The sequence below is a fragment of the Convolutriloba macropyga genome, chromosome 12, assembly GCF_964194025.1.
Source record: "Convolutriloba macropyga chromosome 12, txConMacr16.3, whole genome shotgun sequence".
In the NCBI taxonomy this organism is placed as follows: domain Eukaryota; kingdom Metazoa; phylum Xenacoelomorpha; order Acoela; family Convolutidae; genus Convolutriloba; species Convolutriloba macropyga.
In genome coordinates, this window is record NC_134479.1 from 42,761,779 (window position 1) to 42,786,414 (window position 24,636).

Here is a 24,636-nt window from a genome sequence, read left to right on the forward strand (position 1 = left end):
ACTGGAGGTCTGCTGTAAAGCCAAGGTATTGGAAGGCTTGCACAAGTCTTTTCAAAAATGAGGAAAAGGCAATGAAGCTTTGCTTGTTTTGGAAGTTCATTTGCCAGTTTTCAAGCTGGTTAATGAACGCATTAACAACTATAGTACGATCACCGAAATGTCGGATTAGTTCATTCAGTGCTGTCTGATAATAGGATGGATCGCAGGAGTAAGCATGAATCAAGTCTTTTGCTTTCCCACTCACAGAATTCTGTAAGTAAGTTATACGATGAGTGTCTGTAATGGAAGGGTTGTTGTGAATCATCGTGTTGAAATTATTGATCCACTCGTGAAAGTGGATAGGATCACCATTGAAATTCTGAAGTTTCAAAGGTGGCAATTTGATTGAATGCTTGAAATCAACATTTCCTTTTTCCTGTGTTACATTAGGGTTCGAGTATGCTGAGCTTATGTGTTGATTGACAGTGGGCAGTAAACTCTGGTTAATTAAAGGCTGGCTCAACTGATTTTGTCCAGCAGGATTTGAGTGTTGATTAATGCACATTGGGGCATGGATCGTGGAAGTTAATGGAGCTTGACAGTTCGATGGAACTTGAGAGTCAGGAACAAACTGGTTGTTACACAACTGACTGGGTTGTGTCACATTTTGGTTAACTGGGAAAGTGCTGGTAAGACCGTGTTGACTGTTAACAGGTTGTGGAAATTGCAGAGGAGCCGCAATTCCGTTTGATTGTGGAGCTACCTGGTTTGGCAGAAAATTAGGAGCTGCAGGATTTAAGACGGTATTTTGATGCTGTTGTTCCATCAGTTGTACGGTAATTGGAGGAACACTTGCGGAATGTACCCCAGTTATAGGATTAATATATTGATTGGATTGTAGGCAATTGTTTTCTGCCACTATTTTATCAGTTGTACTTGGAAGATGTGAGGTTCTGTTTGCCACTGTGGGTAAGCAGGGGAGTTTTTGCAGATCACAGTTCAACACTTGACTATCGAGGTATCCATTTGTTCCTATTTGAACCTCAGAAGGTCCAACATTCTGTTGTAGATTGGGAAAATTATGATATTGAGGATTTCTGTTGGCATATGAATCCTGATTGTTTCTTCGCTTTGGCAACTTTAAATTAAGGGTTTTCTCCAATGCCGAGTTTTGGGCAAAAAGACCATCTGCTTGTAATTGAATAGTTGGATCTGCCAAAATGAAGGGGTTTGAAAGTGAGTGATTACCTGAAAGGTTCAAATTTTGGATTGGAGGCAAAAGGTTCTGCGACGTGTCAAAGTTGTCACTCAAGTTGATTTGAGCTGTTTCAATATCGCAGACATCTCTATTTACCAGGTTGGAGGCAATTTCAAGTTTCCCTGATCTTGTTGGAGATGTGAATTTTTGGCTGATATCTTTGTCAAAGCAGGGAAAAGGATTCGGAACGTTTAATTCGTTTCCAAGTTTAGTTTTGGATTTTAGAAGACTTTCATGAACTTCCTTTTTAGGATTTCTTTGATGGGCTTCAAGCACATGTTGAATTTGAAGTCCTGGTTCATTAGATGTTTGCAGAAACAGTGATGGTTGTCTTGGCCGTGGTGGTAATGGAGGCGGCTGATTGAAGATGTTACTGCTGGTCTGCTTTCCTTCTATGTCGCGCTGATGCTGGATTCGTTCCTTGTCGTCACTGGGCGCAGGTGTTGATTGCCGAGACAGGTTTCTTCTGCTGGAGATCATGCTGACATCATCTCTAATGCGACTAGAAGACTGACTGAGCTGGCCATCGTCGTCCAACAGATCAACTTGCAGTTCCAGTTCATTGAGGCGAGTTATTAGTGTCGTTTGCCTATTCAATATTGATGATGCAGTGCTCTGATGTGGCTGCTGTCTCATCACTTCCTCTGAGAGTTTCTTGAGCTCTGTTTCCTGGCCTTTGATTTTGTTGATCATCAAAGACAATGACCGGAAACTCTTTTTCTGCTCCACAGTTTTCTCAAGGAGATCGAGCAGTTTCTTCATTGACATTTCTGTCGCTTTGAACATATTGATGGCAAACTGACATTCACCGCTGTTCTGCTTTGACATATTGGTGGCTGCTGCTTTGTTGTAGCCGATTGTTGATGATGTAGGTGAAGAAGCTCGTTACTGAAGGTGAAAAACGGCTTAGAACCGGAGCGACGCAAATTTTTGATGTAAAAAAAAAAAGTTGTCTAAGGTTTGAATGCTAATGATCCTAGTTTTTTCTTGTTCAAAAGACCGGCGACGCAAATTTTCTCAAAAAGTGATGTCCTAGAATGTGTTTTGTGTGCTAAATCTTGCCTTTTGCGCTAAAAAAACTTAAAAGCTTTTCCGAACGTTCGCGCGCTTTAATCGACTTTCGTTCAACAGACTTAAATAATTGCTTGTTTTTTGTTGAATTAACACAAGTTTTGGTTAAATAGCTGGCTTTAACTGTTTTAACTAGTGTGTCTGGCTACTGTAGTTGACAGGAAACTTGTGCTTTGCTACAATTATGCAGTTGAACCAATATTAGACCAGAACTCAAATAATTGTTACATTAAACTCCTTTTTCTTGAAAACTTCAAAACACTCGTCTGTTTCCCTCAAATAGGAATAGATTACCAACCAGAAAGCTTATGAAACTACCCAAGAAAATTTGTCTTAACTCCCTAACCCTAACCAAACACTATGATTAATAAATACCTCTCACAGTTTTTGCGAATTTATAACTTTGAAACCTGTTCTTTTTCTAGGAGTTTATTGTTGTTGTGACGGCTAAAGATAAGAAATTAGTAAAAATGCGATGCGTTTAGGCAACAAGGGCTACAGGAGGGCTACTGAATGCTAGAAATTTGCAGAGACGAATCATATTGTGGAAATCTTTAGAACTCTTTGGTGTATTGTCTTTTTCGGGTTTTGCAAAAGCTTTTTCGTTATCTTTAAAACTGTGTGACTTTGTCTGCTGTTTTCCACTCTGTTTTCGTTATTTATAGATTGCATTGACTCTATTAAACTCTCAAAACTTTCTCCCACAGATAACGTCTGAGATCTGCTTTTCAAAAATATTGAAAGTAGAAAAAAAAAAGAGACATCAAATTTTCTGGTGACTACTGGAACCAATTTTCTTCGAAAACTCCTCTTCTGCTGATGGTAACGTCTGAAACCAATAGGGATAAAGGGACTTCGCAGACGGCAACGTCTGAGACCGAGGACTTCTGCAAAAAATCAAGTTTTGGAAGTTTTTTCCAAAAAAAATTAAAAAGCTAGTTATTTTCGTCAAATGAAAGTTTTGATATTTGCTGTGGCGCCTAATGACTTTCTATTTACTTCCATATACAGGTGAAACCATCAAACCGAATGACAATGACTTGTTGTAGGGGTTTGTTTAGTGGTTTATTCGGCAATTCAAATGAATATGTAGTCAGAAAATTAGCTTGTGTTTTTTGAATTTTCTGATTTCAAAAAATTTTTTCTGACATTTCTCATTTATATGATACTGATTGGATAAATCGATGAAAATGGCTTTCTGTTTGATTACAAACTAATTCAGGAGAGTAGTTTAAGGGTTTATTCCGCAACTGAAACGGATATGTAGTCAGAAAGCTAAATTGTGCTTTTTGAATTTTCTGAATTCAAAAAATTTTTTCGGACATTTCTCATTTGTATAATACTGATTGGATATATCGATGCAAATAGCTTTCTGCTTGATTACAAACCAATTCAAAAGAGTGGTTTAATAGTTTTTTCCGCAATTCAAACGGATATGTAGTCAGAAAACTAAATTGTGTTTTTTGAATTTTCTGAATTCAAAAAATTTTTTCTGACATTTCTACTTTATATAATGCTGTTATGATATATCGATAAAAGTGGCTTTTTGTTTGATCGAAAGCCAATTCCGAAGGGTGGTTTAATAGTTTTTTCCGCAATTCAAATGAATATGTAGTCAGAAAACTAAATTGTGTTTTTTGAATTTTCTGAATTCAAAAAATTTTTTCTGACATTTCTCATTTGTATAATACTGATTGGATATATCGATGCAAATAGCTTTCTGCTTGATTACAAACCAATTGAAAAGAGTGGTTTAATAGTTTTTTCCGCAATTCAAACGGATATGTAGTCAGAAAACTAAATTGTGTTCTTTGAATTTTCTGAATTCAAAAAATTTTTTCTGACATTTCTACTTTATATAATGCTGTTATGACATATCGATAAAAGTGGCTTTTTGTTTGATCGAAAGCCAATTCCGAAGGGTGGTTTAATAGTTTTTTCCGCAATTCAAATGGATATATAGTCAGAAAACTAACTTATGTTTTTCGATTTTTCTGATTTAAGGAACATTTCTCTAAATTTTGTGCGTTTTTTTCGCATAATTTTCTTTCAAAGTTAGAAAATTGCCTTTACTCGCTTTGAAAATAATATTACTAGTCAAGGTTTATCAATCGAGGTGTTATAGTAACAAAAAGTTTTTTTTTGGGACAAAAATCAATTTTTTGAAGGCTTTTTGTCGAAAAAAAAGTAGAGATTTTGGATGGCTCTAACCGGGGAACAGGACATCAGAGGTAACGTCTGAGACCTCGGGCGGACATCTGCTGGTGACGTCTAAAACCAGTAAAAAAAACAGATCCTCTCGTCGGGGTGACGTCTGAAACCCAATTTCCAAAAAAAATCGTCTGCTGGGTAACGTCTGTAACCCAATCTTGGCTTCGTCGCTGAAAAAATTGCTTGTCTTTTCTTTTCTGTGACTTTTCTGTGTCTTTTCGGTGTCTTTTCTGTGTCTTTTCGGTGTCTTTACTGTGTCTCTTCTGTGTCTTTACTGTGTCTCTTTTGTGTCCTAAGAGACTTTTGCCAGTAACAGGGGAGACTTTTGTCCTCAAAATTGTTTTGGGGAAAGAAGGTTTTGTTCTTTGAACGAGGGGTAAACCATAAAATGTAAGAGAATGTAGATAAGGTTCAATTACATTGTTCTAGACAGTTTAGTTTGGTAAGTTTTTATATCAGTTTTAAGTTGCGGGAACAACCAACTCGTTTTGGTTGCGATAAGGACAAAAGTCAATGTTTTTTCAAGTTTTACTTCTGACTTGATTGTTGCACGACATATGACATTTTTTAACAGTATGGAAATAATATTTTATTTTCAGGCGATGAAGAAGTTCTACGTTGCTCTGTTCATTGTTGCAGTTATGGCAGAAGTTTTAGTCAATCCAGCGCTTTGCGATCAAAAATTTGAGACGGAGAGGTCATCAAACTCCATTATCTCAAAGATGAACAAACAGAAAAAATACATGAAAGGAAAGTTTGATACCATTGACAGATATTTGAAATCGATAAAAGGAGACATTGAAAAGTATTCATGCAAGGGTCTCACTTATGACCAACAGGAAGATTGATATAACTAAACCAAAAAAACTTAAAAATCGACAATTGTTAAACTGAGTCATTAACTTTCTTTCGGTTCACATTAGGGGTCATCTTGCTCTTCGGCTGTATATGGAATCTTGTTGCTCGGATATTTAATCTATATTTCTTTTCATGATTCTATTTTCTGCAATTACATTTGATGAAATTGAAAATTTATTTTTGCAGCTTCTGTTTTGAATTTTTTTAAATTTAACATACTTAAATTTAAACGCATTAATTCAAATTTATCACCGTGGGGTTCAATTGTAGTCGACGTTGATGGAATGTCAATACATAATATATCAATATATAATAAACATTTGATATCAATATATAATTAATATTGAAATCGCCATCTACATTTTGGTTTTTGTTTTTGAATCAAAATTTGTTGTTATCGTTTCTGGATTACTGAAAGTTGTTACACGAATTTTGTTACAACTATTTTTATGTTTCAGCACCTACTAGCTGGTTTATGTTTTTTTTCGCCGCTTAACTCCAAATTTTTGGTCAGAAAAAATCGGCTACACTCTCAAAAAGTTTTTGGCCGTTCAACTTCGCGATTACTGACTTGTTTCCAACAGAAAGGTAAATGAAAACAAGCAAAACCAAAAACAATCTAAAAGTTTAACAAAAATAATTATCCAAACGTTTACAATGGGTCCTAATATTAAGGAAAACGATACTTTAAGAGAAACCAAATGTTTTTCCAATCGGAAAATGTTACATATTTGAAAAATTTTCAATTGGAAAAAGAGCCAAAATTGAAAAAAGCTCTTCAAATTGTTTTTTTTATTGCATTACAAGATTTTAAAGATTTAATCTTTTGCCTTAATTGGTTTTTGTATTAACATTAAAAGCAGAAAGTGGCCTCAGTTTTCCAACATATGCAAAACGTTATTTTAGTCCATAACAAAAATCAAGGAGAATGCAAAAAACTTTGTTTCTTATAAAATCGGCATATTGTTGCATCTCAGATTGACAACGCAATAGGTAGAAGTGCAGCAACAGCTGAAGATCAACAAAAATCTTTCTTCAAAAAGTATCTCCATTTGGATAAAAGATAATTGCATGGCATACTGGTGGTTTCTAATAAGAAACTCTACTAAAATTGTACAAATGAAAATCTTTCATACTGTAACAAAAAACTGTCGAAGAAATTTTTTGAGCTCGAAAAACTGCAATTAATTCATAAAATTATAAATACCACCAGTAAGATTTCAACTAAACAGAAAAACATACTGGAGTTTAACATATTAATTGCACATCTTAGCAGAAAATTAGCGCTAGTTGGGGACTTTTTTGGGTAATTGTTTCGACCCACTTTAGTGGGTGAGGAACTATAAACTGAAATCGTTTTTTTTGTTCAGGCAATTTTGGCCCCTCGATCTATTTGTAAAGGGTTGTGATTAGTTTCATTCAAAAGCCCGTCCATAGTAAAAAAAGAAACAAAAAATTAATTTTCGTTTTTTGGAATTAAAAGTTTGTGCACATTTGACTGATTTTCGTTGTTATGGTTCACATTTTCCGTAATTCCATTTAACTTCTGCTAAAAAAATACTAAAATTTTTAACAACTCAGTTGTTGGTCTTAGTTTTGAAGATAGAGGATGGTTAATTTATAGTTTGTCCCAATTTTTGGCTAAAATGTTTGCTATAATTTTTCTAAATTCAACATTTTTTTAATCAAAACTGACATGAAATGAATTTCTTTATTCAATATTGCATAAATTTCCTGGATTAACACACCAAAAAACTGCTGACACAACCTTCTGAAATCCAAAAATGGCTAGTTTTTTGCGCTTTTTTTGAGTTTGAGAGTGTTCTTGAATTAAAATTGTCTGTTTTTTGCTAATTTAATTCGATAACTGTCAAATATTCATCATTTATTTTTGATATTGATATTTTTTGTCGAAATATCCTTGTCCTTAATAATCGGGATTATTTAGTTGTTCATCATGGCCAAACATCAATATGAAGTCTACTTTGGTCCATCCGTTGTTTTCTACAGTCCAAAAATAAATCTGACTGTAGTCAGTCGCTGTGTTTTCTAAAAGTTTCTTTTGCTTTATTTGCTTTCCTTAAGTTAATTACAGAACATTCCTTTTCAAATCAAAACCTTACTAGAACAAGTTCAAGAGACTTACTACATAGTTTCTACGAAACCCATTAAGTTAGTTAAGTCGAAACCTTGTGGTGATTTTTATAGAAATTAATTGTTATCAAGATAAACATTGGAATAATGAATTCCGCCTATTTTTTTCTTTTTTTTTGGCAAATTATAAAATCAAATCAGCATGAAAATACAATGGATCAAAAACTAGCATTGATTGTGGTTTTTACGTTCTAAGAAAATGTTATACTTCTTTGATACTACAGGTTTCTGCAACAAATTCAACTTTTGGGATTCTTCTTCTTGTCTTGTCACAGTTTTGACATTCCAGGTCACATTATCGGCGTAACGAAAGACGGCATAATTGATAGTGTCACTTTCTAGTCATGGTCTTAACGGCTTCGACTCAGTCTTCTGGAAGAAATCGAGGGATTTTTTCTTTTTTTGAATGCTTCTATTTGTCGTTCTTCTTGTAGTTGTATTAGAAATTCTAGATAAAACAGATCTTAGTGGCTTTTCTTAGACTAAAATGAAGCCTGGTACGGATTTCAGTTGATAGCTATGGCTTTTCGTGGCCTTGAAATTGAATATTTTCTAAGAGGAGTAGACGTACTTTTTAACATTACGCTTCATTCTTCTATTTTTTGCCTTCCTGTTACGTAGTCTCAAAAAATACAGGTCAGATATCAGATTACTGGCGCGGAAAAAAACAGAATTTAACAAATCTAATGTTTTCAGTGCATCGCATTTTTTTTAGCGGCCTCAACAACGGTTTTTTGCAAAAAATACAACTTAATTTATGATTTTGTCTTTCTTTTTCGTTTTTTATTGAAGACGCAGGTTATTTTTTCAATAGTGACCAATTGTAATGACTTTTTGAAGAAGTAATTGAAGCTAATTAAATTTTTCAATTAACAGCTATTGTTTTTATGACTTTGAAGTTAATTGTTTCCGAAAAACACAAATGTATTTTTTAACTTGATCGTTTTTGGTCTCTTTTTGTCGTCTTGTTACCTAGTCTCCATATCCATAGGCCACATATCATCTTATTGGTGCTTAAAAAGGGCTCAATTGATAATAATTTTTAAATTTTTACGGAATAAATTTCGGTTTTAGGGGCTTCCACACATTTTTGTAGCTAATCTTAATTGAATTTTTGTTTTTGGTCTATAGTTGTCGTTTGTTTTTGTAGACCTAAAACTTTTTCTGGATAAGGAAAGGTCGCAATGCAATGTGTTCATATGGACGTATGAATGAACATAAACCACTATAAAGATTTCAGCTGTTATCTAATTGTTTTCAATATTTGAAATTTTTTTTTAAAAAAACGGAAGAGTATTTATTCTAACTTTGCCGTTTTGTCTGTTTTGTCTACTTGTTACCGAGTCTAGTAAAGCATTGGTCTCATATTGTTTGTAATGAAGTACATACATTTGTGTTTAGTGTAGGTTTTTTTGATGCAGTTCTGACTTTGTTATTGATTTTTTTTTCAAGAAACAGTAATCGAGTTTTGGAAGTAAATATTGTTTGTTGTTTGTCTTGTCTCGTTGTGTTTTTACTGGCAGGCAGATCTCATCGGCACTCTATTGGGGCATTATTTTTAGCAAGTGATTTGAGTTGAAAGCAAATTTTTTTTTCATGTACCAATTTTTATTTTGAATAAATTCTCTTCCTCATTTGGTAGACAATTAAGCCAAAAATGTGGATGAACGGGTTCGGAACATTACGTGCAAACACGCATTACCAAGCCTTCTTGTTTAAATAAACTTTGATACCTATTGTGGCCATAGCATTTGGAAAGTCCGTACCGCACCGTCATAAAACGATCGCATAAAACTAGGTCGGGGACACTGATAAAAATGGAGTGTTTTTTATAATTCCATCAGTGGTCAATAATTGAATTTCAGTTCAGAAAAAAATGATACTTGAATCAGTGTCTCCCAGATAAAAAACTTTGTAACATAATCGTTGATTCGTCTATATAATTTGTTATCAGATTCAACTTTTCGTATGAACGCAGTATTATGTTTTTGAGCCAAAATTTTGCTCTTATGATGTTCAAATTCCACATGGGAAAATTATATCTCATCTTTAAACTTTCCAAATTTTTGAAACTATCCGAATCAGTGAGATTTTGTATTTAAAACTGAAGATTATCTTCGTTTCTGTTCGTTTCAATTCCAGAATTCTGAGTTCTCTTCTTATTGTCAAGGAGTTGATTTTGCAAGACAAAACTTCAATATTTCTCTATAACTTTAACATTTCTCTATAAATTTATTATTTCTCTATATTTAGATTGCTATTTTCAAATACAAAAGTTTGAAAATTTTAGGCGTATATTTTTTCAATAAATTGGTATCATAAGTAAATATAGAATTACTAGATACTTTTAGGCAATAATAGCGGAAATCAATTAGGCGAAACATCAAGTGAAAAAAACTCACATCTAACTTTATCTACCGGTGGTCTGGCAATAGCACAGAATCATACGGTTCTTGGGGCAGTGCTAATGAAAACATCCAAGAGGGCGTTTCATCGAATTAAGTGTTGCCCTCAGATCCAATTCTGCAGTTACTGTCTGGTTATTCAAAGTCAACATCTGTAAAAGGAACTACAAATGTACTGCTATATTCAGATTGGTCTATCTCAACTTTTTCTCATCAGGATTGCCCTAATTTAAATTTTGATAAACACAACTATACTTCTGTTGGAATAATTGTCTCAGCAATTCTTATCAAGTTTATTTATTTTATTTAAAACTGCTCGGCTGTTCAAAAAATTCCATATATGGTAAGTTGCAATGTTGTGTTGCAATGGCAGTGGAATCATTCCTGTGAGAAACAGCTTAAAGTGTAGATACGGATAAGTGCAGATAAATTTTTCTGTTCAAAAACTAAATGTTTGAAATTTGATTTTGTTTCTATTTTCATTTCGTTTCGACCACCAACTTCAACGTTCAAACAAGACATAGGAAGAATTATTTAGAATTACATTAAGTAGTTCATTAAGTATTACAACAGCATAAAATATATTGGAATTAGAGATGACAGAGAATAGAGCCCTGTGAATTATTTAACACTGCGCTGGCTTATGAAAGAATACAGAGCCTACAGAATATAATTCAAAAATTAAAGCAATTTAGAAGAAAAAACTGGAAAAAATCGCTCACGGTTTTCAACAGAAATGTACGCAGTATGTATCTGTTTCTATGTTTGCCATGTCTATGAACTGCTCGTAAGATTCCAGGACCCTAGTTCCATAGCACATCAGTACTGAAACACAGCACTCCAATTGTATATCGTCGGCCCGGTACTTTATCAGTCAGTGTATCCTAGGAGCCATCGTGCTACCTCATTATTTGCAGCATGTCTCATAGATACTTTTTTTCTGATAACAGAATGTGAATCTTTGGTTTTTTTCCCATAATTTACAGAGGAAAATCAAGAAAAAATGCCAAAAAATCGAACGAAATCTTAAAATTTTGGCAAATGCACTATTTAAGCATGACGATGACTTACAATTACAAAACATTGCAAGAAACGTATTGACATTAGACAAAACAGTTCAAACGGGGTTCAATACTGAATCTCTTCTAGCTGTCAAGCAAGAGCTGTTATTTTGTCAGCAGTTTGTAATATGGCGCTTAATCTTACATCATGCAATTACACAACATTACACAACACGCAAAATTTTTGCACGTTGATAGAGTCTCCTTTTAGGCAAAACTGCAGTCTTCATGCAATCGTCTCATAAGTTATTTGTCTTTGCGTAAGAGTCAGCTTCGCTTCGCCTAGTAGAATTATTTTTTTAGCAAAAATATATTCACTGCATCGTTAACTAGTTATGTTGTAGTTTTGTTCTTCTCGGGGTGTGTGTGCTGAGCATCAAAAAGAGCATCAGAGTTAAACCTATCGAATAACCCCCCCCCCCCCCCCAACACACGCACACATACACACACACACACACACACACACACACACACACACACACACACACACACACACACACACACACACACACACACACACACACAACACACACACACACACACACACACACACAAACACACACACACACACACACAACGAAATGGGAGGAATTTAGGGAGGACATTCGACCCAGGTACTAAAAAAATGAACTGATGGCTCATCTAGCAACTGCACAAACTAGGCAAAAATTGAGCAGAGCTATTGATGTCGTTGTTGAGCCCTCTCGAAGTTTTTCAACATACTAAATTGTACATTTCAGGCATGCAAACAGTTTTTCCTGTTCGTCCTGTCAATCGTTGCCTTCATGTCACTGATCACTGTTCAACCAGCCAGTTGCGAGGAAGAAGAGGTTGACAGAAGATTTGGCACATCTTCAAAAGAACTCAAGAAAAAGATTGACAATCAATATATTTGGATGCAAACAGAGCTCAACCATCTCGACGCAGAGGCATCCAATCTCAACCAAGCTATAAACTATCGTTATAATTGCTAGTAGTCATTATAAACAACATCGCATTAAAAAGAATAGAAGTCGCGATCTTTCATAAATGTTTTCAATTAGCAGTATCAGGCCCAGGTTGAGATTCTGGAGCGCACGGGCAGATTCTGGGCTGGGGGGGGGGGGGGGGGGTCGCAGGGTCTGCATCTCCGCTGTAGCGTTCAAGCATAATTAAAAAATCTAGTCTGAGGTTACTCTAGTTTGGAACTGTCAGACCAAAAGTCACTTTTCCCTGGAATTGCTGTGAAACTGGACCAGTACTGGATTCGATACAGCTCGTCCTATTGAAAAGCCTACTGTGCTACGCAGTACACCACGGGTCGAGAAAATTTATGTAAGGAACGTGCTTCGTTTTCAAAAATTTCAACGCAGAAACCTTTCATTAAAATGCACTGAAATGTGCAGAAATGCGCTGAAACATTAAAAGAAACGCACTGAAAACCTCTGAGTTTTCAAGAAAAGCTCTGACTGAGACGCGAACCGCGCTTTCCAACGCCGTAGCCTTCACTCAATCCACTGCGCCATTGATTCCTAAAAATCTTCCTATTTATTTTGATTTTATATTAATAGACAGTTCAAGAAGAAGTGCGCTGAAATTATGTAAGAAATGCGCTAAAAATTCAAAAATTCAGCAGGATTTCTTAGATATTTTTATCGCATCACAACTTTTCTCAGCGCTTTTTTAGGAAAAATTAAATCTTCAGAATAGGAGGAACTTAAATGGTTCGAAATTGAGGAATCGGTGTTAAAAATCATTTAAATCCAGTGAGTAAATTCAAGAAATGTGCCGAAATTTGAAAATATTTCTTGAAAAGTTTTAGCACATTTCGACAAAATTATGTAAGATTTTTGTGCTGAAAAATTTGAAAAATCAGCGTTTTTCAGCTCATTTTAGCACTCTTACACTTCTTATCAAACAATGCGATGAAACGGCGCTGACATCTCAACCCTGGACCATCTTGTCTTAAGCTTTCAAAATTGGACATCTCTTATAACCCATTTTATGTTCCTTCTTGTTCGTCAAGGCTTCATTTCTCTAACCAAGTATACGTTGAACAAGTAGAGCTTCCTTAAAACTACATATGTCAAGCAAATCTCATGCACAATTTACATTGGGTTGTTCTCTCAACTCGAACATTTCTGCTTCGCTTACACTCTGCTCAACAATATCCTCGCCTTTTTCCAAAGAAGCGAATAATTGAGGGGAACTTCTGTTTTCATTTTAACATCTAGTTTAGCAGAAAGTAGAAAAAAATGGTTTGATAAATGGGCTCTGACGAATGTTGTTTGATTTGAGTTCTATAAAATTATAGTCCTTGTTGTTTTATTTTGTTTCAAAAATTGTTTGAGATTTAAAATTTAAGCGACGGAAACCGAGCTCGCTGCAATGCTTATTTATATATCATTTTGAGATGATTCCATACAAGGATCATTCTGATTTTTTATTGAATTAATGCAGAAACCATAAATGACATCTCTGAGAGCATACAGGGACTGTACAAAGAAATATAAATTTATTTGCATAAAGGACCTTTGTATGATTAGCAGCAAATAGTGGCGCAGTGGCTGCTTTGCAATAGTTTGTTATTTTACCTTTATTCAATAATTTATTTAATAATAACCTTTGTTAATTAATAATTTTACCTTTTGTTAAAAAGTTTACGCCAGTTTTGAGTTTTCAAAATCTTATCATCAAAAATACACAAATTTTCTCCACAAAATTTTAATGCTCGCGTGGCAAAAAAATCTCTTGCCGCAGATAAGCTGGATCCTGATTTCCACTCGATAACCGAAACAACGTTTTTAAATGCTGCTGCTGTTTTTTCACGGCTTGTTACCCATGCTCTAGCTAAAAAAATAATCAAACCAAGGGTTGAATGTGACAAAAAGATTCATTCTCATTTCCACTATATGATGAAAACAAAATACTACGTAAACTAGAATAGCTACTACTTGAAGAACGAAAACAAAAACCAAGAAAACCAGCATGAATTGATGACAACAAACAGCCTTGAGTATACCAAGGTAGTATTGACATCACTGCCGAAACTACTGTTTCAAACCAATAGGACAAGAGAAAACGTGTCCACAAGTTAAAAGAAAGCTTGCATGCTCAGCTACCAACACTTTTTGGTCCCCAATAACATCAGTAAAATATTATATTCCAGTACTGATACGACTTGCTTAGACCTGAAATGATTTAGAAAGTTTCTAACCAGAGGCTAGTTTAACAAAAAATCTCTCATCTCAAATGAATGAATTTAATTCAGCTTAAACTTTATTGTAATGTCATCTAGTCCTAGTGCTTATAATACTATACGAGCTCCTTCTGTAGCACTTGGTAAACTTTTGTTTGGATCTTTCACAAAAATTGATCCTAATAAAGTCGCTGCCTTGTCGTAGTTCTCATCAGAGATTTTTTTCCTCATTAGTAAAAAGGCAGCTGTGACAACAAAAACAACTGTTTGACTAATTTTTCACTGATACAGTATTAGAATATTTTGAAAGTGAAGCAGCACACGGCAGAGAGTGGGTTTTTTAATTTATTTTTTTAAAAATTAAATTTGTAAAAAAGATATAGAGACGGTACAGACCAGTTAAGATTTAAGTTTTGAGATTAGAATTAGGCAAAAAAGAGAAATGATAACGGACACATTGCATCGAATGAAGACAAGTTTGAAAACAATGATGTAGGAGAAACCAACGAAACTCAAATAATGCAAAACTCTCAAAAACATATTGATTTTTTAATAAAAGGTTGACGTCTCAAATTGTAAAACTTAGAGCTCATCGAAATCTAACTGAGGATCCGAGTATTAATTTGAAATTAAACAATACAATTATACAATTAAACAGGATTTAGAGATTTCTGTAGCTACTGAATTTACAGAAGCATCATGAGTGAAAAAATTTAAACTAGATGAGAATAAAAATAGAGATCTTACAAACGGTTTCGCATGCAATGGTGTGAACGCCATGGATTATACCAAGAGACACCAACATAGTGGACGATAAAACAGTTCAAATATCCGCGAATAATGTCGGAACAATGGTCATTCATCATTCAAAAAACAAATAGAGGAAGGTGTTAAGAGGCTAAACAGAGAGAAAGTCATGTTTATTCGAAGCAGAATCTTCTCATTTTGGCAATAGATTCAATTAATCATTTGAAGAAATTTTACCTCAAAGCAAAAATGCAGAGACACTGAGCCTAACCAGGATCAACAAAAACCGCAGCAACGAACAATAACAACAAAATGCTAACTCACCATTTAAACCAAATAGAAAGGGATGTTTGCAGCAAAGAAAAACTAAAATTCATTGAAAACCATTAATAACAAATCAGACAATTTCGTTGAATGAGACAATGAAAAAGTAACTGCCATTCCTGATTTTGCTCATTTAGATATTAAATGAAGAGGAAAAAACTGTAAAAGTCTCTGAACACTAACAATCAATGTAAGCGCTGAATCAAAGTTGTATCTGAACTTCTAAAAAATTGCAATCAGAGTCACAAAAGAATTCGGTTTAGAGATGTGTTCCTTAAGGAGCCCAAGATACATTTTTACCATTACGAAATACCCTACCTACCTCGCTCTTGAACATAACTTAAATCTAAATTGTACAAACTGTAATTTTTGAACTTTTACCGGTTAACCAAATAAAATGCTTGGATATTCGACTATTCAATCAAAGTTTGACACGGACAGCACCATAACTTTAGTTTTTTTACAGCACACAAATTCACATCTAAATGAACAACGGCATCTCGATAATATATTCTTTGAACCAGGTACTTATTTCATGATTTATTTTAATCTGGGAACAGAAAAGATGGCTGGTGTGAAAACTTTGTGCAACAGACTAAAAAAATTGTACCAATAATTTTGGGGAGCTAAAAAACCTCACCAAAATTATTGCCAGAAGTCTCCATGGAGTTACTATAAGGACATCGAGTGGGAACACACTAAGACAACAAGAAGTTGAGGCGGAATTTCAGTGCCCGCTATGTCCCAGGACATATACGCTCATCAAAAGTGTTCAGAACCACTGCTCGACCAAACACAGATGGTCGTACACCAAGAACTGCCCGATTGGTGAAAAAGGGACTAGAGGCCCTATGGCCCGAAGTACCTCTAACCCGTATGGAGGGGCCCCACATTGCGGCTCCTCCAACGCCCCCTAGCGGGAGTCATCCTTCTTGATCTATGCCAACCTCGAAGATCTGGAGACTAATGACCGGCGGTTTTGTGTTGCTTGCGCACTTAACCAATGGGAGGGGGCACTATAAGTACATAACCGTTACGCCTATACAGAAATACGATATCAGAAATTGACACCAAAATACAATAGCAATATTGAATGCAAATGAAGACAATGATAGTTTCATCCTATAGAATACAGTACCGACTAAAATTCAAGGAAGGCAGCAGATTGAAAACATTGGCTCCAAGGTTTCAATCTCTTCAATTGTGATCATACACATAGTCCTGTTTTTGGTCTGGATATACAAAACTTAGAACTAGCTAAGTCATGAAATTTTTTGGTTTAATGCGGTCATTGAATCCTGACTAAGTTCAATCTCACTATTTGACATCCCACAATATCTATCTTAACCCTTTCAGCTTTTTTTTCAAATTTATTCTCCACGTTCTTTGTTAAAACTCTTTCCCTTAATTTTCGATTCGATTCGCACTTGATACTGTTCAATACGAACTATCTTTGACAGTCACTTGAACAGTCACGAACTGAACCCGGTGTTCATCTCTCAATTTTTACATGTGGTCCCTTGATCCAAACACCCTGTTGTTCAAGTTTTTATAGGGCAGAAAAGAGGCAAACCCCCAAAGCAAAACCATAGTTAGCATCGTTTATATTTGAAAAGTTTCAGCGTCTTCATTTTTTAAGCAAAATCGAGATTTCGGGCGAAATCTAACGTTTTGCCTTTCATTTTTTTGATGTTTAACAAATAGAAAATCAGCAAAAGAAAGAAAAGACGATAAAATGAGACCTTTCATATGATGAAATTGTTCATTTGTTTCCAAATTACTAGCCAACAGTTGCATGCCCCCCCGGGTTGAAAATTTTAATACGTTTTGTCAACTAATTTAAAAAAGGTGATTACTTTGACGTAAAAAAAAAAACACTGAATTTCCAAATGAGTATAAATAGGTCAAGGAGCCTAAACATAACACAAATGGCAGCGTAAAGATATAACATAAGTAATAAATAACAGGTAAAAGATTTTCTTCTCCAGGTAGAAGAAACAAATTATACAAACTCAAAAAATGAAGCGTTATTTAAATTTAAAAGCTTTCCAAGAAACATTGCCGACAATGTTTCCCATTGGGTCCTTCTGAAGTTGTTGGAAAAAGTAGTTCTTGAAGACTTTTTTAACCCGCCTGTTTGATTCATTCCCTTTTAAGTATTTTTCAAGACAATTATTAATTGATAAGCCTTTTCGGATAATACTTTTGTCCAACCATGATGTTTTTGACCTCTCTTCAAGAAAAATAGTTTTCGTCCTTGAATGTCTGTAGAACTTATAGGTTGGCAAGCTAAGTCCTGTTATTCTTCGGAAGGCAGGCTTCTTAAATGTCAAGAGTTGATTGACATACATTGCTGTTCTGTATTCAAGTAGTTGTTTAATTGGCAGTATATAGTTATCTAGTTTGATACTAAGTGATGAACTGTTAAATCGTTGAACATAACAAGCTTTAACTGCCCAATTGAGTTGCTTTTCTAAGGTTGTCAGAAGATTTTTTGAAATTGACGAAAGCAAAACAGCTGAGTACTGGAGATGACTAATAACAAGAGAATTCAGTAGGATTTTGCGCAAATGGTATGGTACTACGTTTCTCAGGACGTAAAGTGTTTTTATTCCTTGCACCATCTTGCTGAGTATTTGTTTAACTTGTTGTTGGTACATCAATTTTTTGTCCAAAATTACTCCGAGATATTTCACATTCTCAACTTCTTTTATTATATGGTTGTCAACTTTAATAGACTCTGCTGCGGAAGAAGTGCCAAAGACAATGAACTCAGTTTTTTCTGAATTCAGTTTTAAAGAATGGTATGAAAAATAGTCAACAAGCGAAGAAATTGATTTCTCTAAATGCAGCTTGCAATCAGTAATTTTTTTGCCGAAAGTATAAACAACTGCATCATCAGCGTATTGGATTAAACTGCAGTTGATGAAATTTGGTAGATCATTTACATATAGGTTGAATAGGAGTGGTCCTAAAACTGTGCCTTGTGGAACTCCTTGCCTAACCTCCAGCCAGTCAGATTCAGCTTCTGGTATCACTACTCTTTGATGTCGGTTAGTGAGGTAACTCTTAATGAAAAGGATAGCCGAAGAAGAGAAACCAAGGTGTTTAAGTTTTTCTAGTAAAACTGAGTGGTCGATTGAATCAAAAGCTTTTGACAAATCTAAAAACGCCGCAGTGACCACTTTTTTTTCATCAAGTTTCTGTCTTACAGTTTCTGTCAGATATACAAGAGCATCAATTGTTGAAAATTTTTTCCTGAATCCAAACTGTGTTTTGGATAGGAGGTTGTATTTTGATAGGTGTTCCTCTATTTGATCTTTGATTAAAATCTCAAGAACTTTTGACAAAGCAGGCGTTATAGAAATAGGCCTATAATTCAGCGGGTTTTCAGTGTCTCCTTTTTTGTGGATAGGTGTAATATTTGCCAATTTCAGTAGAGAAGGAAATTTGTTTTGTTTAAGAAATCCGTTGAAGAGAAAACATAACGGCTCTGCTAAAATATGAGCACCATCTTTTAATGCCCAAGCCGCAATAGTTGAAGGACCCAATGGTTTGTTTTTATTGAGGTTGTTGAGAGCTTTACGACACTCAAATGTGGTAAAGAAACGAAACTAGAACAAATTAGGGTTGATCTGCTGAAAGTTTTGTTTAATGGTTGGTTTATTTAAAAGAAATTCACCAAGTTTACTAAATTTATAGTTAAGCAAATTCGCTATTTTTTTGCTGTCGGTTATTACATCCTCAAAGCAGTTTTTCAAAGAGAGAATTTTAGTTCCTGTTCTAGATTTATTTCTGACTTCGTTGATCAGATTCCATTGTTTCCTGGAGCTGTTAGCAGACTCAATCAATTGTGTTTGGAAGCGTTCATAATCTTTCAGATACTCTTTACTCGTCAGATCTTTTAGTTTTAGGAAATTATCAAAATTTTCTGATAGTAGAAATTCGTTCCTCTTTTTATTGAGGCATTTTGTTGCGTTTGAGACAAACTTATCTGCAAGTGAAAAATTAGGTTTGTTGTTCCGTATAAAAATTTTTCTGATTGGTGCATGTAATCTGATTACATTTGCAATCAGACTTTCAAAACGTGAGAACATTTCTTCGATATCATTAGATTCATAGATGAGGCTCCAGTTAATGTAATTTAAAGAATTTCTGAATTTGTGGGGATCATAATTACGCTTATCAAATATCAGTTTCTTGAGTGGTTTTTGTTTTTGAGTCAGCGTGAAATCAGTGAATAGAATTTGTGCAAGATGATCGCTTTTGATAGGAGAGTCGAATACATAATAGTATTTCCCTCTCAGCCCATTATCAGTTATGATATAATCTAATAAACTGCAGCTACCGTTCTGGTGCCTGGTTGCAGTTCTTGAATTCATCAAGTGCAAGTCGTAAGGTAGAATAATTGTATCCAGTTTCTGTTTTTCTTTGTTGTTCAAGTAATTAATGTTGTAATCTCCTATTAGGCATATTGATTTATTTTCAGTGGAAGCCTTATCGATGCATAAAGCCAATTCATCCAAAAACTGTGAACAAAATTGTTTATTTGGATTGTAAGAAATATTAATCAAGATACTTTTGTGAGAGGATAATTTGCATTCAACCCATAAACTTTCAAAAATTTTGGACATGTTGTTAAGGTCTTTCCTGATTTTCGAATTGCAAAATTTGGGTACTAATAATAACAATCCTCCTCCTTTTTTATCCTGTCGATCACATCTGTGGATATCAAACTGATAGGGATTAGGGTTATAAAAACTATTACTATCAATACTGGTCAACCAGGTTTCTGTTAAACCGTAAATACAATTTGGACCGATGTCATTGAGTAAACTCTTCAACCGTAGCTGTTTTTTCTGGATACTTTGACAGTTAGCATGCACAATTTTCAGCTGCATGGGCCATTTTTTACATTTTGTGTGTATACTATTTAAGGTTTCCAAAGGCCCTGGGTTTCTTTCAACATCCCCGTGAATTAACATAAGTATGTGAACATATAGAAGGAAAAAGAGCCCAGATGAGAAAAAACATACAAAGCCGAAAACTTTCAGCAGGTCAACTTTTATCAAACACAAATCAAGTTTTTTTAATTTAGAATTGTAAGTGAGGCTCAGTGGCGTGGGAAAGTTTAAAACCACTGTTTGCCTCGTCAAAAAATAATAACAAAAATTTATCAGAATTACAGCTTTCAACATTATACTCAGTTATTGATGTCAAACCGCTCGTGCCTAATGAATCAAACAAACTATCAAAATGTTTCCATTTATTTCATCTAAAAGTCAAGGTTTGACAACAGTTAATATGGATGATAGCGATTAAATGATAGGTTGTTGTTTGGAGGCTGTGAAAAGTAGCGTTGCTGATAATTAGAGAATTTATTTTGCATTTTATAAGAAGCGTTAGATGTTACTTTACTAAAGTCAATAACCCCATTTGAGGTTTTTAATAGGTATCCCAGCAGTATGTTTTTCAGGAATGGTATTCCCAACTTATAATTTAAATGCACATCGTCATGGTACAATTGGTTGAAATGTGTGATGCGTGGATTGTATGTTGAAACACTTCGAATAATATCATTTAGCTTAAGCACTACAATTGCATTATCAACATTCCCATAAGTATTATTTAGCAAATCATTAAAGACTGCAATTTTTTCATTTTTATCACTGTTTATAGGTATCTCCCTAAAAGGAGGAATTTCACACAGCACCATTGAATCGGGAGTAAATTTTTCCATGCATTTATCAACCAGTTTTTGATAGTCCGCAAACAAATCTTTACCATTTTTGGAAGATTTTGAAACGCTATTAGTCCCATCCTGCAAAATTAGGGTTTTTAGTTTTTTTGATTCATACTTGTCAACAACTTTTAATTTTTCAAGCGTCGTGGAACCCCGGTATGCATGAATTGCAACGTCCAGTGGAATACTTGCATCATCATACAGCTTTGCTATTATGCTACTACCCAAAACACAATTCTCCTGCAAAGTCGTGAAATCATTTTTTTTGAAATCTCTGACCTGTTCCTGGAACAAACCAAAACCATTGGGGGATGATGCTGACTGTTTCTCAGAGTTGTTGCCTTGTTCTCCTCCAAGGCAGGGATGAGCATCAATTTTCGTTTTGAGTCCCGTTAACACTTGTTCAATAAATAAATCTTTTCGATGTAATTTATTAGACAAATCAACATAAAGTTTGTAGGAAGTATCTTTATTTAGCTGTTTCCATTCATCAAGAGTTAGCAGGTTGGGAACTTGACAGCTGCTATCTATATTCATTGCTTTAATCTTCACAAGAAATGTTTTATGTAAAGGAAACTGAGAGAATTTGTTCAATTCAATGTGCACGAAACGATTTTGTGTATTCAAAAAAAGAGCATTTAAAGGTCAACTGTTTGAATCAACTGTAAAGTGAGCGTCTGAGCTTGTTTAATTAGCTTGTTTAATCAAATTACAATAAGTTAATAATTTATCAAGAACGCGTGCATAAAACCTTTTTTTCACCGTAGAGGGGAGAGATTTACAGGAAAGGCCATTTATTAAATTAAAATGTTGATTTGGATTTGTTAGATGAATTAGAGCGAGAGACTTTAAACTGATTAAATTGGGTTCGTTTTTTGAGGATTGGAAATTGAACCATCTGATTAGTTCAATATTAATAATCATAATAGGATTTAGAAAACAGAAAAATATTTTGATCTAATCAGCTCGGCTCAGCTCGGGTCTTTTCAATAATTTCGTTACTACGAATCAACGGTGACTCACAGAATCTTCGTAAATTATTTTTTCAGAAAAATTTCAATCAGTTAAAACGGAAAAGTCAAATTTTATGGCTCCTATTGTAGAATTGATTGAGTTGTGTCTACTCTCGTCAACCCTGTTCAGAAACTTTACACCTCTGTTAAATTTTTCCTCAAAAAATGCTCTGTCATCTTTTCAAGGGGAACTGAAATTTTCCCTTGTAAAAGCTCATGTCTTATCTTGAAGTGAATTCCAGTTTCTTTCAATTTAATTTCCAACCGGTAAAAAATCGGTTTCTGAACAGAGGTTCAAGCAAGTCTTCTCCAAATAACATCGGGTGCTTCGTTGACGGCCAAAAAGTTCTTGCAAAATCTTTGGACACTCTAAAAAACGTGCAGGAAAATTTACCTAAAAATTCAACTGAATTTGGGTTGTTCTGGCGTGTGTGTTGGCGTCCTGGTGTGTTTTGGCGTTCCTGCACGCTACCTGCACGGTACCTGCACTGACTACACTTGAAGTTTTAGTCAGTTGTTATTTTTTTCCTATAAAATCTGCAGTGTACGTCAATTGTCTCCACTTTATCATAATTAGCTTTTCTATTCAAAAGTCTGGTCTGTTTTAAACTTCGTGGACTATCAATTAGATTTCAATTTATGCACTGGTTTACAGACAGATTAAGGTGGTCTAGGGCATAATAACCTTTGAAAAACGTGTCTGGTACGATTCGGTAGTATATAAAGGGGGTGGACGTGGTATTGATCGGGGTGGATAGCTGCTAAGGGGAATGAAAGTGGGGGGGGGGGGCTATGAGGGAGGGGAGCAGATAATTGGGATTTCAGTTTTCACTATGGCGAGGGAGGATTGTGGGGAGGAAAATTTCTCAAAATGAACTTTTGACCTTGAATATTGCAAGCGGATCTCAATAACTAAACATCAGAAAATCAGAAACTGCCCACTTCCAATAATCTAATTCCATTATATCAGGAGGAAAATTATTTGTAAAACATGTGTAAAACTTTCTCATAATTTACAAATACTGATAAAGTTTGGTAATAATTTGCAAACCATTGCAAAAGAAAAATAAATAGTTTATAAATATTTGCAAATAATCAAAAACTTAGGTTGCAAAAATTTGCAAAAGATTTGAGTTTTCCAATTAAAATAAAACTGCATCTGTGAACAAAATCCCAAGCTAAAAAAATTCAGCTAGTCCACCAAATTAGAGAATTGTCCAGAAAGACTTTCTTCATCCCTAGTCTTGTATTTTTGTGTAAGTTTTGACCGAGAGTGAACTGAAACTAATTCACTGCTATCAAATGTTCAATCGCTTGTAAGAAAAGAAGAAGCGTAAAATTCACTTTTGAAGCAACAAGAAACACAATTGCATTAAATCTAAGTCACGATGAAAAAAAAATGACCTATATGAACATTGACGAATATTAACAAACAACAAAAAGGATATATATATATATATATATATATATATATATATATATATATATATATATATATATATATATATATACATATAATATAATATCTATCATATTGAAATTGTACTTAGAAAAAGTTCATTTCTTCGAGAAAAAATTCCACCCTCGTTTTTGCATGAGAAAAGAGACTTCTGCAGGTATACTTTGGTAAATTCCACCCTCTTTCTGCTGGGTGAATAAATTCTTCCTAAGTAAAAAAGCAACAAAAATTAATTTACCGTGCAGCAAGCAATTATGTTTGAAGAAAAGAAAACATTCTCCAAATTAGTTACTCAGAGTTATTGGGAACATAATGACAAAACAAAAAACTTGTTTCATACGATATAGTATCAAAAAGATACGTCCAGTACAGCTTAAGCCATCTTAGGCTTCTTTTTTGCTCAATAAGTTTAAAAGCGTGAAGAATTAAGAGCGTGACATTTTAATTTCTCAATTGAGATTTTCAAATAGGGAATTATTTTTCTTTTATTTCTTTCCAAGCTGTGACAAGACAAAGCGTCCAATTTTTAGTAGGAGCGCAAAATTAAAAATAAAAAGTCATCTCAACTTCAAAACAAGATTGAATGATGAAAGCTGAATAAAGGCGGGCGAACTGATCTCAAACGACCGCTGAACAGTTAGCTTTGGTATGACACAGCTTAGGCTTAGAGATATGGGGGACGTGAGGTTAAGGGGGGGGATTGTGAGCTTAGTGGTGGGGGTCAAGCGATCAAACGATATTGCCGGGGTAGGATTCGGAAGGTTAGACGAGTGGTGGGGTGTTGGGGTGAAAGCCGCCAGGAAGAGGACGGTGGGCTGGCGGCGTGCTGGGATGGGGGTTGAGTGGATGGTCAAACTCTCAAGATCAAAAACCGCTCATCACACAGTGATTTTGTTGACTAATGTGTGGGTGCCAAATGTTCAACAAGGTTTGCGATATACATACTCAAAACTAGGATCTAAAGATTTTTCATAGGGGTTATTTTCATAGTTGTGGTATTTTTCTTCCATCAATGCTATTTTTCTTAAAAAAAGGTGGACCAAATTGCATAAATTGTTCTTTTAACACAGTAGGTTACAGTTTGTTATGATGGACAGTTGCTAGCGTAAACTCAATAAAAACGGTATCTGTGTCCGTCAGAATTGTTTTGCCAAAAAAACTTCTGCCATTTAAAG

The 24,636-nt window shown here is 34.6% G+C and overlaps 2 protein-coding genes across 4 annotated transcripts in view; one reads left to right on the forward strand and one right to left on the reverse strand.

Annotated features, from left to right (window-relative positions):
* LOC142351240 (1-phosphatidylinositol phosphodiesterase-like) overlaps positions 1–5,569 on the forward strand; it is a 56,480-nt gene extending 50,911 nt beyond the window's left edge. For all 3 annotated transcript variants that reach the window (XR_012760954.1, XR_012760955.1, XR_012760957.1), the window contains one exon: positions 5,119–5,569. The gene's annotated coding sequence lies outside the window, so the exon portion shown is untranslated. The remainder of the gene's footprint in view (positions 1–5,118) is intronic.
* Positions 1–24,636, reverse strand: part of LOC142351049 (transmembrane and coiled-coil domain-containing protein 3-like) — a 425,404-nt gene that overhangs the window by 199,078 nt on the left and 201,690 nt on the right. The window lies entirely within an intron of this gene.